The 17,040-nt window shown below is 48.8% G+C and overlaps 1 protein-coding gene across 2 annotated transcripts in view; it reads left to right on the plus strand.

Moving 5' to 3' along the window:
• RADX (RPA1 related single stranded DNA binding protein, X-linked) overlaps positions 1-17,040 on the plus strand; it is a 586,560-nt gene that overhangs the window by 311,778 nt on the left and 257,742 nt on the right. The gene's annotated exons all lie outside the window — the stretch shown is intronic.

Here is a 17,040-nt window from a genome sequence, read left to right on the forward strand (position 1 = left end):
TACGACAGACACGAGGTTTGATTTTCCAAGTACTATGGTTTATTAACAAAAATATATGTTCAGTCGGCCGATTGGGTCTAACTTCTCGCAACATGTGACACCCAGACCTCGTGAGACGCAAGAGAGCGAACATCATCAAAACAGTGTAACAGCCTTCACAGCACATCAGAACCGGCCATAATGTATCTTCTTGAGCTAGGGTTCGGTGATTGACAATTATGACAATTATGACAAATATGACACATTATGATAAGTTTCTTATACTTCACAATTGCTGCAGACACAGTTCTTTGTAATTAGGAACACAAAGCACTTGTTCATCTAGGTTATCATGTTCGCAAGAAAGACACAGTCCAAAGCACGTTATCTATTCGTGAATTAGCCTGTTCTAAGGAAGATCGCGAAGGAGGACCGCTAGAAAAGTACAATTCATGCTTTAACTGCCTATTGCTACAACTTTAGTGAAACAGGCGGCACCTGGTCTGTTGATTAAATGCCGTTTCTGCTTGCTCTCAAGGACTTAGTAAGGGAGGTAAACAATGTATTTCTGTACTGCTTGGCATTCCTGTCTGGGTCAATCTATCAACAAGCAAGCTGTGGCCTCGTACCGTGTATGAGCTTTCAGAGCATTGTACATTTTGCAAAAGCGTTTGACAGAAAAGAAAAAATAAAGAAGATGGCGAATGTTACACAAAATGGACGCCCTATGGTTATACTGCCGAATCTGTATTTGTGGTGTTGGTTAGGTGATGCGATTGGTTTACGGCCAACACAATATACCTTCTATACTTCGTTAGGGTCGTTTTCTAGATTTACAAGACGTTCCACACTGCACTAAGTGAATTGGCACCACCCTAACTATTTCCGTCTAAATCTCTTTTGCTCTTGGTAAAAAATCACTACCCTCTGCTGATTTAAAGGAATAGCAGCACGTTTTGAGTGATTTGGGAAGTGGGAGATTATCTGAAATCCTGATGAGGTTAATGGAAACTTCACCGTTCCCGTAGGCGCATTCAAAATGGTTCATCAGTGTTCCACGATAATGAAAACAGAACCTCTTACTAGAATTGTCATTGTTTACCAGGCCTGTTATTAGTTAACCATTAGATCCTTCTCTATCTACAGTCTCACAATATCCTGGGGCAGCTACAATATAAATAACTTCTGAAAGTGGACTGGGCATGTTTCGTTTGTAATATCATACAGTTTAATTGATACATTGCCATCTGTATGCCACTTGATAATTCTCTTGTATCGTCTACCTATACCTGGAAAATCCAGAGTATCATGTGGTGAGTTGAAAGAAAGACCCCTTCTGCTATATGAGAGGGCGAACCGCAAGGGACTGGGTTGGTCCAGCCATTGCCCAATGTGCCACCCAGAAGATGGAAGGAGTGTGATCCAGCAAGCTTGCGACCCCCCACCAAGTCATCGCATTATTCCATTAGGGGTTGTGGTGTCAGAAGGAGAAGACCGACCAGGACTGGTCATGTTCACAGATATTTTTATTAAATAATAAAATAAAATGCTTCACTAACCCTAGTCTATGGAGTTCCCTGCCTAAGCAAAACCTAACTTGCTTTGTTGTCAGTTTGTGAAGTCCAAAAGTAAAGTCTGTCCTCAGACCAAAACTAAACTACGCTGACCCTACTACTAAGACAAGTCAACTAAAGGCCCGGAGAATGACTCCCTTCTCCTGGTTTGGCTTCCTCAACCTTAAAATAGAATCTTCAGATAGTTCTTGGCTATCCGTTGCATTAAATTGTTTCAGTTCAAATAGGGGACTTTTCCAACTCCCTGGCTTCTCTTTCCCCTGGCTTTGTGATGTCCTTTTTGTCGGAGTTCCTTGCATCTGAGTTTCCTTCATTTTGCCTTTTCCCAATGTCTTTGAAAGTCTCAATTTCTCTAGTATTAACTTTATCTCTGGGAAATTGAGCCAATCTTGTTGTTCCAGTTCTCCTCTGGTTATTTGGTTCATCTCAAGGACGAGTATGAAATGCTATGTAATGATTGTCAGTCTCTTATTCCCTTGCCCTCTCACTGGGATGAGTACTATGAATCCAACAACAATGCCCAACCTCTTGATTACCTGCTGTATTACTGGGATGAGTAGGAAGACCCGAGTAACGATTCTCACCCTCTTGGTTACTGGCAGTATTACTGGGACGAGTAGTGCGAGTCCAGTAATGGACGATTCTCACTCTCTTGGTTACTGGCTGTATTACTGCGATGAGTAGCGTGAGTCCAGTAATGGTTTACAATCTCTTTACTTTTCATGCTTTCACTGGGATGAGTATCATGACCGCAGTATTGAATCGCGGTTTCTTGACTTTTAACCTTCTCACTATGACGACCCCAGTTATGATGCACAGTCTCCTGACTGTTCACTTCCTTACTGGGACTAGTACGAATCTGGCACTCGTTATATTGGGACTCACTCCCTGGTCTCCCGCCGTCCCCATTTACTTTGCTTCTGCAGGTTGGCATTAGTTGGCCTGCTTGCAGGGTGGGATTTTCTCTTCTTTCGGTCAGGACGGCTTCTGCCTTCTCTCCGACTCCTTCAACGTCTCAGAAGCCGTTCCTCAGTGCCCCTGTCATAGCGGGCTCGGCGTAATTAGCAGACTTCACAGCCCACCACTCTTGGGTCATGCCACCACTTGCTACTGGTTCTTTTCTTTGGGGTTTCCTTCCCCTGTTCCCGCCTACTGCCAACTCACATTGTGCTTCCCTTGGACACCAACTGATTTCCTCCTCACCATGCAGGACGTACCGGTTTCTATCAGCTTCCACAACAATGCAGGTTTGAACCTCCCAGGCTTCTCTACTCTTGGATAAGGTTCCCTCTTCTCTTTTTGTGACTCATGGCTGGGCCCACCTCTGCTGAGGATCATAGTCACTTTTCTCTTTCAGTGGACCACTCTCCATCAATCTTTCTTCTTCACAGTATTGCCATGTTCTGACAGTTGAGTGATCAGCATCATTCGCTCACTCTTTTTCGTAGTATTATTACCATGCATTGCTTCAAGTGGAATGTTGGGTTTTATGGCACAGTCACAAACTGTGGCTTGATCTTCTTGGTATTTCTGAAGTGGTGGTGTTCTGGTTGGTCTGGGAGTGAGTAATTTAGGGAGTAACCTTTCAGAACAGGAGTCCTTGTCCTCAAGAGGGGAGTCCCACTTGCCTCTACCCCTTGGAAGGGTATTGCGTAGTGGGCTCACCTCCCTAGCCTCACAAGTAAAGGCCCCTACCCCTGGGGAGAAGTGGGTGTTTAAAACGCAACCCGCCTAGAGAGAGTATAATGCCAAGAACCATCTGGACACCGTACAAACACTGCATATGTGGAACCTGTAGGGGGATGCTTCCTGTTCGTGAATGAACATGCACAGTTCAAGGAGCCTACAGTTGGTGGCACCTGAACTTACCCAATGTGAAGAGACTGAGAAGGCACAGTGACCTCTAGTAGTTGAGGAGAGACATGAAGGAAGACCACATGTCAATCTCTTGAGTACATCGAACACCTCCATGTGTTCCAGGAAAAGTGGTACTCTAGGTACTTAGACTGGAGATAAAACATCAGGAAGGGAGGTGAAGGTTAAGATTAGAACATCAAGTGGTGAGGAAAGGGCAGAAGAGACGAGAGAGTGGATGCCTAGTTAATAAGAGCAGGCATGTTGCGGCAGGTGGAATGAGAGGTAGAGGGTCAGGGCAACTATTGGAGGATCTAGCAGGGATGTGGGACAAGGGAAGCTGGCAGGAAGCCCAAGCCCCACCAGAATGTGGTAACCCCCCTTTTAAGCTCTCCCTGCTGACTGCATACACTGACCTGCATGGGCAAAACACTTTCCAATAGATTGCTTATTAAGGTATGCAAAAGCATGCTTCTAGCTCAGATCAATAAGAAGAGTTATTGTCACCCTAAAGTCTGCAACACCAGAAAGAAGTGAGTTAACCCATTTAGACTGTTTGAACTGGGACACTTGCTTCTGAGGCCACTAATCACTAGATGACCATGAAAGAGACATTGGGTAGGAAGAGATTTCTGAGGAGGAGGAGACCCGACCTCCTAAGGAGAGAACCATCCTGACCTTTGTTTTGTTTGGGAAGAAGCCACTCAAATCTGAGTTGACCAATCTTGAAAGTAATCCGCTGATAAAGAGATTGAATTCTGACTTACGGTCTTGACATCCTTTTTGATCACAGTTGGAACCCTGTGCCAGTACATATACATAAATACATCAGTTTACTGTAAAATAATGTAAATAAAGCTATAGATGACCTTCCATAACAATTTTTTATTAATGGAGGTTGGATATGCAGCACAAAACATAAAAAAGCAGAAATGCGCCAATTATGGTTCCCAAAACCAACTATAACTAGTCCACCACCATGCACTGACTTAACACATTGTTCTCATTGACATGGCAAAAAGTCTCTTGGCATTGACATTTACAGTTCATTTGAGCTTGGTTTTGTGTTGACCATTGTATGGGAGTGAGGGATCCCCAGACCCCCTCGCGCCGTACACTCCTCAGTACAAGGCTTGGACCACGTGCCTCCGATAGTGGGATTGCCCCTTGCCCTTATGTAAAGTTAACCACGGTTGACTGCTACATAGATGGGACTACTGAGCAGGACACGGGGCATCCATCTTTTTGTTCCCCCTTTCGACTCCATCTTGGGTAAACCGACCTCACTGCGATAGTACAGCAATGCTCAGCTCCCCTTCCACCGCAGCAGCCAAGGACAGAGACACACACAGAAACAAGGTGCGCAGGCAGCTGGCTGGCCCCCACCCTTGCACTCCCCCTGCGAAGGAAAGCTCTGCGCTCCCATTCTCACGCAGAAGCCGGAGAAAGTTGCAACAACCAATATGATACAGTTTTCTTCCTCTGAGATCACTGCTAGCATGAGAACCAGCATGTGAACCAGGATGAGCTAAGCACTTTCTGCTCGTTCGCCCCCATAAACGTGCAAGCCACCCACCCCCATTTAGAACAATGTATTGCCATCTTGACCCTGCGCTCCCTGTAAGGTATTTCTTTCAAGGGCCAGACCCTCGCCTGTGCTGCAAAACCCACCCAGCACACCCACTACTAACCTTAAGCATTTTACTACAATATATGTTTTTTCTCATACTAATAGGTTTGAAGTTTAGGAGATATGTGAAACACAGCTTGATTCTTTTTGCATGCACAATAAAGGTCAAGGCCTCTAATTAAAGCCACGAATGACCCAATTGTACTGACAATAATTATTATGCGTAATGATGTAGAAATATGAAAAGTAGCATAAAATGTTTTAGATAATTTGTTATTTAGTGTTTTTCGAATGCAACATATTAGCTTAGGTAGTGACCACAGTGATCGGACCCTGACCTGCGTGGAGCACAAGATATTTGACGTCCGTCATCTCGTCAGCCACTCAGCCAACCAGAAGGAAGAGATGCCACCCACACCTACAGCACCACACCGCCTGGCCAATCGGGTCCATTTAGCACTTTTTGTTACTTTAATTGATATATATACAAGTATGATGTAAATGTTTGGTAGGGAGTTGTTTGGGTTATTTCCTAGTTGGAGAAATAAACCATCCTTTGAACTCTTGCAGCCAGGTCTCAGTGCCTCCTTCCCCGACAGGGGTGGTTATTTTATTTTCTATCACACATAGTAAGCCGGGGAAAGGCACCTACATTTTTGGTGACCCCCGTAACGTGATTTAGAGAGGTGCCCCGAGGCCTGCACCGCCCGGCAGCGAGATCAAGAGCGCCCCCAGCAAAACCATCGCCTCTGCGGTTGACCAGACTGTGCACACCAAGAAGAAAGGGTCAAGGGTTCCCGGTTGACGAATACCCGATCGAAAAGGCTGCTCGCCAAGGCAGGCCACGGCTTGGTTGGGGGACGGACCTGAGCGAGGTCTGGCTGTGAGCGGCGACCCTCGGAGTACCTGACTGAACACGTGGAGTCCCGGGTGCAAAGACCCCAAAGGAAGGTAAGGGGAAATACGGGAAGAAGGGAATTAGCAAACAAAGGGAAGGTAGTTAAGAATAGGGTCTGTGTGAGTGACGGTGAGGCTTTTCTGATCTATCCTTTATATGGCCATTAGGTGTTGTAAGAAGTGAGAAGAAGAGAAGTGGTATCCTAGCCCGTACGGGGTAGAAGGCGGCGCCGCTGCATAGCATTTGTCCCGACCAAGTGCAGAATAGAGATAAAGAGAAAAATAGTAGGGGTCTCGTATATTGAGTAGACTCAGTAGTTTTTAGAATATTCTTTTTTTGTGGAATTAAGAAATCTTGAGACATAATAAAGGTGAAAGAGGTGGGGAGCGAATGCGAAATAGTAGGTATAATAGGGAAGAAGAAAAATCAGGGACAGTAACGGGAATAGGGAAAGAACATATGTTTTGTTGAACACGCTAAAGTATTTCAGTACAAGTAACTTTTTTTTATTAATGAATAATAGGCAAAGAAATAAATTGTGAGAGGTGACCAGGTAACACCTCTCAGAAAGAACAGCTAATGTGACATACCATAATTGCAAGCTTTGATAAAGAACGTATTTTTCACATATTGTAACTGACATACCAAGTGAGAGGTGGGAAGGGACTCGAGGGTACAAGAACACACAAGAAAGTAAAAGAAGCATTGCCATGGGGGGGAGTAACGCCACTGTCACATATTTGCCAGCACCTTCCACTATATAGAGACAGGATACAGAAGTATCACGATCAGTGGATCACTGAGATAAAAGGAGATGGGGTTATACCAATTTGGCCAGAAGGAGGGTCATTCGACAAAAGTGTTGGACCTAGTATCAACACATTTGCCAGCACGATACAAAGGGAAACAGTTACAGAACCGGAGAGAAGTATTAGATTTATGGCGAATGTTTGAGGAAGTAACCCCCACGGCAGAGGTAGGTACCAGCCGAATGATAGTAAAGCAGAAAATACCTGAAGAAGTAAGCGGGACACCAAAAAGGGAGTTTTTTGGGTTATTTCCTAGCTGGAGAAATAAACCATCCTTTGAACTCTTGTAGCCGGGATCTCAGTGCCTCCTTCCCCGACAGGGGTGGTTATTTTATTTTCTCTCACACGTAGTAAGCCGGGGAAAGGCACCTACACCATTAACAAATTCAAAACCAATCCAAAAATACGGTGAGCAGTCTGGGTTAAAACTGTTTTCCTTACCTGTTTTTGTTCCTCATGTCCTCTGGCAACTTTGGGTAAATGCACTCAAATTGTAATGTCATGTGCTATCATGAGCAGTGGATGGCAGTTGCAGGGTTATGGTTGCTTTGGGTGGCAAGATCGCTCCCCTCCTGGACTTCCTCCCAGACGACAAGAGAGCAGAAGCGCTGGAGATTCTGCAGAAGGCGAGGTGGCATCGGACCATGCCATCACGGTGGCCACGGACATCGCTGACATGGGGATCCGCCAGATGGGCAACAGCGTTTGCCTTTGTTGCCGGGGTTGGTTGAAGGCCACTAACTTCAACCAGGATGTGCAGTCGAGGGTGTTGGACATGCCCTTCGACGGGAATAACTTGTTTGGCAAGACTGTGGACGAGTCTCTTCAGGCCATCAAGGCGGATACCGAGATAGTGCGTGCTTTGGGCACGCTTCAGCAGCGACGCCCGTCCTAGCAGACCTCCCAGAAGAAAGTTCCTCCAAAGACTTCGGTGGCTTTGCGTCATCCTATCGTCAACCGTCCCGCTCTTCGACCCAGGAGGCCTACAGGGACCGCAGCAAGCCAGAGGAGGTTGCCGTCGTCGCCAGGGTTTACCAAGGCGGCTCCTCCACGGTTGAAGCAGGACTGAACCGGCCGGGGCGTCGTGCCCCCACCCGTGCACCCCGGTGGGAGGCCGGCTGGCGAAATTCGTTGGCGTGTGGAAGACCATCTCCACCGACCGTTGGGTGCTTGACGCGCTGGCCCACGGACACACTCTGGAATTCCAACTGAAGTGTCCTCGTATACCACCAGTGGCCAGACAGGAAAACTGTGTCCCTCAGCTACTGCTGGAGGTGCGGGCCATGCTGAGGAAGGGTGCGATAGAGCTCGTCTGAAAGAGGCTCCGGGGCTCCAGAGTATACTCTCGGTACTTCCTCGTCAAGAAGAAGACAGGAGGTTGGAGGCCCATCCTGGACCTCCACCGTTTGAACAAGTACATCAGATCCCAGAAGTTCTGGATGGTCACCCTTCAGCACGTGCTAGGACAGATGGAAGGGGATTTCCTGTCGCTGTTGGACTTGGAGGATGCTTACTTTCACATCCCTGTCCACAAGGGACACCGCAAGTTCCTGCGCTTTGTGGTTCAAGGGCAGCACTATCAGTTCAAGGCCCTTTCCTTCGGACTAAAGTCGACGCCAAGGGTTTTCACCAAGTGCCTGGCACCAGTGGTGGCGCAACTACGTCTACGAGGGATCTATGTTTACCCCTACCTGGACAACTGGCTCATCTGAGCGAAATCGAGGGATATCGCCATCACTCACACGGCGGAAACCGTCCAGCTGCTGACAGAGCTGGGGTTCTCGTGAACTATGCAAAGTCTTGCTTGGTGCCATCGCAAGACGCACTGTTTCTGGGGTCTCGACTCAACACAGTGTCGTGCCTGGCGTCTCCGTCGGCGGAGGATAGCGGCCATCCTGAACAAGGTGCAACGGCTGTTGACCCTGAAGATCGCTAAGGGTGAGGTCCATCAAATCCCTTCTCGGCATGATGTTGTCATGCATATACCTGGTTCGACTGTGCAGGCTGCGGATGCGGCCACTGCAAGAGTACCTTGAAACCCGTTGGATCCAAGTATCGGGAAGCTTCGAGGACAAGATCTCTCTCAACGAGATGTTCTGTCGAGCGATACGGTGGTGGGGTGTCTGCGCGCATCTGTTGGCGGGCACAGACTTCCAGACCCCACCTCATCAGAAGACTGTCATGACGGACGCCTCCCTGGATGGATGGGGTGTGCACACCAGAGGTCTCCACGCAAGAGGCCTGTGGCTGCCGGACGAGAAGTCGTTACATAACATTCTGTAGCTACGGGCAGTGTTGTGGGCCCTCAAGTTTTTCCTTCCGTCCCTCAAGGGCAAGGTTGTGCGGGTCTTCACGGACACCACCACCCTGATGTTCTACATTTGGAAGCAGGGGGGAACCTGATCACCAGCACTCTCCAGAGAACCACAGGACCTATGGTACTGGGCCGTGGCCCAGGGGATATGCCTCGCCCCGTTTCATCTGGCGGGAGTGAAGAACATCATCACCGACTCCCTCAGCAGGGAGCTGCACTCCTGCCACGAGTGGGAGCTTTGGCAGGATCAAGTGGATCTTCTTTTCCGACAATGGGATAATCCCCACATCAATCTGTTTGCGATGGCGACGAACACCAAGTGCCGGAGGTTCGCCAGCAGGTTTCCCCAGCCGGGGAGCATGGGGGATGCTTTCTCTTTCCCTTGGGACGGCCTGTACCTCTATGCGTTCCCTCCATTGCCATTGCTTCTGTGACTCATCAATCAACTCAGATGGTCCCGGTGCAGGATGATCCTCGTTGCACCGGCGTGGCTGAGACAAAGATGGTACCTGGACCTTTTGGACTTGTCAGTGTCCCCTCCAGTCAAGCTTCCGGTGGTCACAGATCTTCTCGCCAGAGAAGGAGGTGCGATCCTGCATCACAACCCAGGGTCACTGAACTTGCAGGCCTGGCTCCTGCAGCACTAGAGTTTGGAGGATATGAGATCCCGGTGGACTGCAAGGAGGTACTTGTCAAGGCCAGGGCTTTGTCTACACTGATGTTCGCCGTCTGGTGCCGTGCACAGAAGGTAAACCCTTTACGGATTACGGCCCTGCAGGTGTTGCCATACTTGCTGTCGTTGGCCAAAGCAGGACTGGCGCACACTTCCATCAAGATTCATCTGGCGGCTATCTCCCGCTATACCAGAACTCCGGGGCGGTCGTCGCTGTGGTTGAACCGCCTGGCCAAGGATTTCAGAAAAGGCATTTCTGCTCGTTCCTGCCGGAGAAATCTCCGGTCCCGGCGTGGGAGCTCAATGTGGTGCTGAATAGACTCATGGGTCCTCCGTTCGAGCCTATGCATTCTCGCCACTGAAATTCTTATCGTGGAAGATAGCGTTTTTTGTGGTCATCACCTCCGCATGACAAGTGGGAGAGATCCAGGCCCTCTCCTGTAAACCTCCGTACCTAACTTTTCACGAAACAAGGGCAGTGATACGGACGCACCCCTCCTTCATGCTCAAGGAGCCATCAGACTTTTATCTAAACGAGCCCTTGGTGTTGCCTGTTTTCATTCCAACGCCTTCGCTGCCGGCTGAGAGGACTTTGCACTCGCTGGATGTGGCTAGAGCGCTGAAGTTCTACATAGACTGCTCAGAGTTTTCAGAAGACGCCACAACTGTTTGTGAACTTTGGCCCTATGAACCAAGGGAAGGTCCCTCTCCAAGGCTTCTATTTCTAGATGGCTCTACGGCTGCATCACCGATTGTCACCGGCTGGCAAACCGACCGTTGCTTGGCCGTCCGAGAGCCCATTCGACCAGAGCGATTGCTGCAACTGTGGCATTCCTGTCTGGTGTGCCCCTGCTGGACATCTGCAGGGCTGCTACGTGGAGGTCGACACACACCTTCACGAGATTCTACTGCGTCGACCTGGATTCCAGGGAGGAGTCCAGAGTCGGCCAAGCAGTGTTGTACAACCTGTTCGCTTGAAGGTGAGCCTGGTGAGGAGGTAAGAGATGCTTAATGTTGAGATGTTGAAATGCTTCATGTTGAGCCTTGCCACCTCCCGTGGTTGAGCATTTGGGTACTGCTATGTATTCTTTATTCATGAGCATGTGAATCCATGCCAGACCCCATGCTGGAGAAGGAAAATGTTACTTACCTGTACTTACAGGTAAGTAACATTTTCCTTCTCCGTTCATTCACTTTGGCTGCCAGAGGAGGGGCTTAGGTAGAGGGCAGTCATTGGCTGGGGGCAGTATGACCCAGAGACCAGTGATTGGTTGTTAGGAGAAAGACAGTTCAGAAGTGAAACTGAAACTGATTTTTTCTTTACCGAGGACTGACGAAGGGGAATATTCATGAGCATGTGAATTCATGCCAGACCCATGCTGGAGAATAACAGAGAATGCTGGAGAATAACAGTTACAGGTAAGTAACTTGTTCGTTACCTTCTCCCCTTGTCCCCTCCCCATCCCTTAGGTGCTACAAACATTCCCCGACAACAGTCACACAGACACCCAAACGGTTACCTCGCATGTATTGTTGTCACTGCCCCTGAGAGAGGGCCTTTAGCCATGCCCCATAGGCCCCTCAGAGACCTTATGTATGAACTGGGCAGCTCCTTGGCCTTACCCCAGTCAACACAAAGGCATCCTGTGTGCCATACCCATTGGGCCTGTGCACTGTCCTTAAAGACATAGTGCTCTGAATGACATGGCCTGCAGTCATGCCCACTGGACATTGTGCCCGGAGGAAACGGCACCTCAGCAAAGAGTTGGCCGCTCTGTGGCAAGCGCAGAGCTATGGCGCAGGAACCGGCCTCTGCTGCACCTGGGAAAACCAAAAGCTCTACAATCAGATCGGGCTGCTAAGAAGCCCAGCCCACGCAACGATTCCCAGGGGCATCGGAAACATTTGTTGCAGTCCAGTAGAAAGGGGCAGATCTTACTGATTAGCAACTCCGGGCTCCAGGAGAACTTCTCCGCTGCAGTTAAAAAGCTTCTGGGATCCTCGTTCACAGTAGCCCCATTTCATCCAAAAAGCATTTATTTGTATAAGTAAGCACTCAAATACCGGCCAGCAATCTCAGTGGTTATGGTTACCGACAGCAGACTTGCAAAACGGTGGTCCGAGAAGGGCAATAATACCGTTCATTCACTTTGGTGGCAACGGTTACCAGGTTGCTTTTACTGCATTCACTTTTGGTGGCAATGGTTTCCAGGTTACGGTTAATGGGCCTCACACGAGTGAGGAAACTCGCTGAGAGCCGCAGGAGCATTTCTCAACAGCAAAAAACCGACCGGGCGGGGCTTAATGCCCGGCTGTGTCTGAGCCTACAGGGTTTCCCAGACTAGCTAAAAAAGGCTTACAGCCACAAATGGAATCCAGGTAGGGATAGCTCAGTGAGTGTATGCATCATCAGGATAAATAGCTGTGCTGTGCATACGGTAACAGGTGACTGAGCTCAGGTTACAGCAGTCTCGCTCCCATCATTCTGGGGACATTCAACTGAACATTTTTAACACCCTAAGTTCTGCGCAGCCACAGTGAAACAAAGGTGCGAGTAAACTATTCTGTGAAGCACTTCCCCATCATTTCCGGGGCACCATTAGTTAGGAGGCTCCGGTTTCCACCAGTGCGCGCAGAGAGACTTGGACTTGCGCATACACGTAAGGACCAAACACCGGGATTATAAAAGTGCAAAAAGCATCAATTGAAACCCTGGGTTCTCGAAGTGATAATTCGATGTGAATGAAAGGGGGGAGCTGGCGCGATATTGCACTGTTACTAAAACAAAACAAGCGTGTGCGAATTATGCAATGAACAATTTCATTTATAAGAACAAAGAGCACGTTTGTAACATGGGTATACAAGGTAAACAAATTCAATGCACATATTCTTCCATAAATCATTTTGTGTACACACCTTGCTTCACAGGTGTTTCTGTGTTTCCCAATCACTAGTGGTTTGTTTGCTTGGTTACAACTTAATGAAGAGTGTCTCTTTTAAAACTAAAAAATCCAGGAGGATGCGGTACTGCGAACTGCCATAAGCTAATTTTCACAATACAGGCGCAGAAGCCTAGCTTAAAAAGTCCCCCAGATTGATACTAGTCATGCATTTGTTTCTCTTTCTATTATATGGTGAGGTAATTTCCTTTAAAACACATTGGCCACCTGTGTTATGCCCAACAGGTGTGCTTTGTACATTGGAGGGAAATAGACGGCTAGGTCCACTTTTAATGATTTGTTTGTTGGAGAAAAACACGTGGACATTCTTGCTATGCATTTCGAGGATGGGGATGCCGCTTCAACCGTGGCACTTTTGTCTTGCTGTTGCTTAAATCATTGCATAGAATGGTTGTAATACTTTTTCACCAATGGTATTCGAAAATGGCTGCTCATGTTTCTGCCAAGCTGAACCTTACAATATGTCTCAGCCATAATGACGTTGCTAGGGTCAAAATAATTTCATCTTGCGCAAAGACATTGCCCCACTGAGCTTCCCCTTTCATTATGAGCCCTGGTAGGGAACGTTGCTTCTCTAGCTCTCGGAGTATGTCACATTAATGCAGTTGTGTTAACTCTTAAATAACACATGAAGGGATGGACTGCAACGGGGCAGTTAAAACAGGGACCATCCGACCATGCATCGAGAAATATTAAGGGAAATAACATTAGCTGAAAATATATTTCTGATGCTTGTGAATCTACTTAGAATCCCATGCTGTGCATATAGACCGACATCTAGTGGAAATCTCAGAGCATTGCATCTTTCTTTCGAAGATCGAAAGCGGACGTCGACATTGGCATGACTGTAACACTATCCCTAATGTGACGTGTAGTGTACCTAACATCCCTCACGTGTCGAGGTACCTCAGATTGTTTTTTTCCGCCAACCTAGTTGGTCACCTATGCGGAGCTCGCAAGAGTTTTATATTGCTAACTTTGTCCCCACGACCTGGTCGTCTAGTCTCAGGACTAATCTTCTTGACGACTGCCTTGTGGGTTTCCTGCCGCCGCTAACATCTACAACGGCTCGGGACTGTTCACCTGCTCGACGACTGTCGCCTGCGTGGCCATGGCCCTCCAGCCAGGCCCTAACAGTAGGGAGAGTGGGGTCCCTGGGTTTATTCATCTCTGAGAATGTATGTCCTTTACCCCTCTCTTTCTCTTCTTGGTCTGGCTGCTGCTACCCTCTGCTATGGAGAGCACGCCCTTTAAATTTTGCCCGTCATGTAACGACAAGTTTCCTTGGAAGGACACCCATCGCTGTTGCAATCGGTGTCTTCCTCGAGACCATAATGAGTGCTCATGCAAGGCCTGTAAGCTCTTTCAACCAAAAACATTCAAAGATAGGCGGTATAAACGGTGGGCGGCTTACGCTATGCTGTCCGACAGACTCGCCCCCCCCCCCGTTGACACCGTCCCTTCAGACGACGAAGAATCGTCAGTAGCCATGGCTGCGAATTGGAAGCCATCAACCTCTCAGCAGAGCCTGCAGACTCCCAAATGCCTGTCACCGGCCCTGACACAGGCCACTGGCTCTGTTATAGGGAGATCACACCCCAGCGACAAGGGCACCCATGCACTATGGGTACAAAAGCACACAACCCCTAAGGCCTCTTCAACAGAATCGTCGAAGAAGCACACAACGCCAACAGGGCCTCTGAAAATTTCGACGCCACATACCGAACCTTGTGGTTTAGCACCCTCCACACAACCGCTTTCGCGGCATGCAACTGGGCATCCCTCTGGAACAGGCATTCACCCTGAAAAACGTACCGTCGTCGACACACCGTCCAAGGGCACACAAGCACTTAAGGCCTCAGTGGAGTCACCGACCACGACTGTGCCTTCAGGCGCGTCGAGACCTTTGATACAACTGCCGAAAATTCACGAAAGCCTTGCAGCTATTATTTCCGCAGCCACAGACCACAAGGGCACCCCCCTCTCGTCGAGAGGAGTATTCTGAAGCCTCTGAGGCTCTCTCTAAGGCCTCATTAGGAATAACTCCCCATCCTGAGCAATCTTTTCCACCTCCAGACCCTTCTCCTTCTTCCCTATGGACTAGGGTGAGGTTTGAGCAATAAATGTACAAAATGTGCCAGTTTATTGACTTTTCGGCCATTACACCAAAAAGACCCAGGGAAGTGGACTCCTGCCTCATTCCTTACAAACTGCAGAAGTCACCCATCTCTGCATGGGTTACTAGGAAGATAGCTTGGATGTTGCAGAGGACCCAACACAGGAGGATACTTATGAAGACCTTAATCCTTTTGCACAAGACACGATTGATCAAGACTCAGACTGGGATCAGGCACAGGATCAGGGCCCTTGGCTATTTCCAATGCATACCCCTGACCCGGACTTCATTTGCCTAGATCCCCCTTCTTCTCCTCCACAGAGGGATTTGTCACCTGTTGTTTAACGCTATTTTTTTTTTTCCCAACAACATTTTATTGATTTTTACAAGATGGAATGTTACATGCAACAATGCAATACAGGTCAATTAAGCATTAATTAGAGCCTTTATAGTCTATTTCGAGTCGAAGAGTGAAGGAGCAAGTGGGTGGTTCCTGAATGCAGCGGTTGGGCGGGCAAGATCTGGGTGAATGTTCCCCTATGTTCTGGAGTGTTCGGGATACGGTCGGGATTAGTAGAGGGGGCTGCATTGGAGCCATCTGGTGAGCGGCGGCCTCCTGGTGAGGGTTGGGTATTTGGCCGCGTAGATAAGGAATGGGTCCCATATATTTAGGGTTCTATTTAAGGAGTCCGAGCGGATTGCGGTGATTTTTTCTGATACTGCAATCTCCCAGCATTTGGCCCACCATAAGGCAGTCGAGGGGCCATTTTTGTCTTTCCATAATCGAGCCATTGCAATCTTCGCGGCCAGCAGTAGATGGTTGCAGAGGCGGGAGATATGGCCTGAAATTGGGAACGCTCCATCGGCGGTTTCGCCCAGAAGGACGATTCCTGGGTCCCGTGGAATTGAGAGGCCAGTTATTTCCTTAATGTGCTTCAGCACTTCTTTCCAATATATTTCTGACTTTGGGCATGTCCATACTAGGTGGTAGAGGGATCCGGGGGTTTGTCAGCTTTAACGCTATTTTAAAAAGAGCAGCCGATCATTTCCAAATTGCAACACATGAGGCAGCTCCAGACTCCAGCTTCGTGGAGGATATTCTCAAGGAGAAAGCTCTGACTTGTCAAGCCATCCCCGTACTAAACTCTCAAAGAGGCGCCTGGCCCCTTCCTTGCTGTCCCCGCCCCTCACACGGGCGGTCAACCCCCGGGTTGAAAGATTATTCCCCCATCACCTTCCGACCCACTCTGGAAAAGGGGTCATGCTACACCAGATTTCTTGGTGGTCACTTCCACTCGGAAGAGGGCGAGGGTTCCACTGTCTTCGTCGGAAGCCCCTCTGGAAAAAGACTGTAAAAAGCTTTATGCCCTGGTTAAACGGGTCACCGCCTCTGCGGCCTACTCGACAAGGATTGCAAATAAAACCACTCTCCTGGCAAGTTACAGTGATGTCCAGTGGTGCCTAGTTCAGGAGGGTCTTCAAGATGTTCCAGAGCCCACCCGGTCACGCCTACTGCTGGTCGTTGGCTGAAGACATACAAGTCACCCATAACATATTGAAGAACACTCTGGACTCTGCTTAGACCGCTGGATGCACCTTAGCCCAGGGGACCTTACTTAAGACACGCCTGGTTTAAGAACTCTGGCTTTAAACCCGAAACTCAGGTGTTCCTGATCAACAAGCCAGTGGAGGACTCCAACCTTTTTGGGAAGTCTGTTGATGACGCTCTGGAGGCGGCAAAGAAAGAACACGAATCACTAAAGTCGCTCAATCAGATTGGGGCTAAACCCACCCACGTGGAGGCTCTAACTCACACCGGTCCTTTCATGGGCAATCTTTTTCCCGCACTCGCCAGGGACAATACTGCTCAGGGAATAGCCCCTGGTCCTCCAGTCAAGGCTCACCTGATAGCCAGCAATACCAACAAAGAGGCCCTGATAGGGGCAAGGGTAGAGGCAGGAACTCTATTCCTAGAGGCACCCCAGCCTCCACCGCAAAGTGACTCGCTGGTTCAGGTCCCCTCCCACACTTCCCCGGTTGGGGGTGTGCCAGTCATTCATCCACGCCTGAGAGGGGCTCACATCAGACCAGTGGGTGCTAAAGACCATTGCCGGCTACTGTATCGAGTTTCTCCGGCCACCTCGATACCACCCACCGGGAAGCAGACATCTGTCGCCAGAACACCTGCGCATCCTGCTGGGTGAAGTTCAGGTCCTGCTGGAAAAGCGTGCTA

Source organism: Ambystoma mexicanum, chromosome 5p (assembly GCF_040938575.1).
Source record: "Ambystoma mexicanum isolate Mex_15411 chromosome 5p, UKY_AmexF1_1, whole genome shotgun sequence".
Lineage (NCBI taxonomy): Eukaryota > Metazoa > Chordata > Amphibia > Caudata > Ambystomatidae > Ambystoma > Ambystoma mexicanum.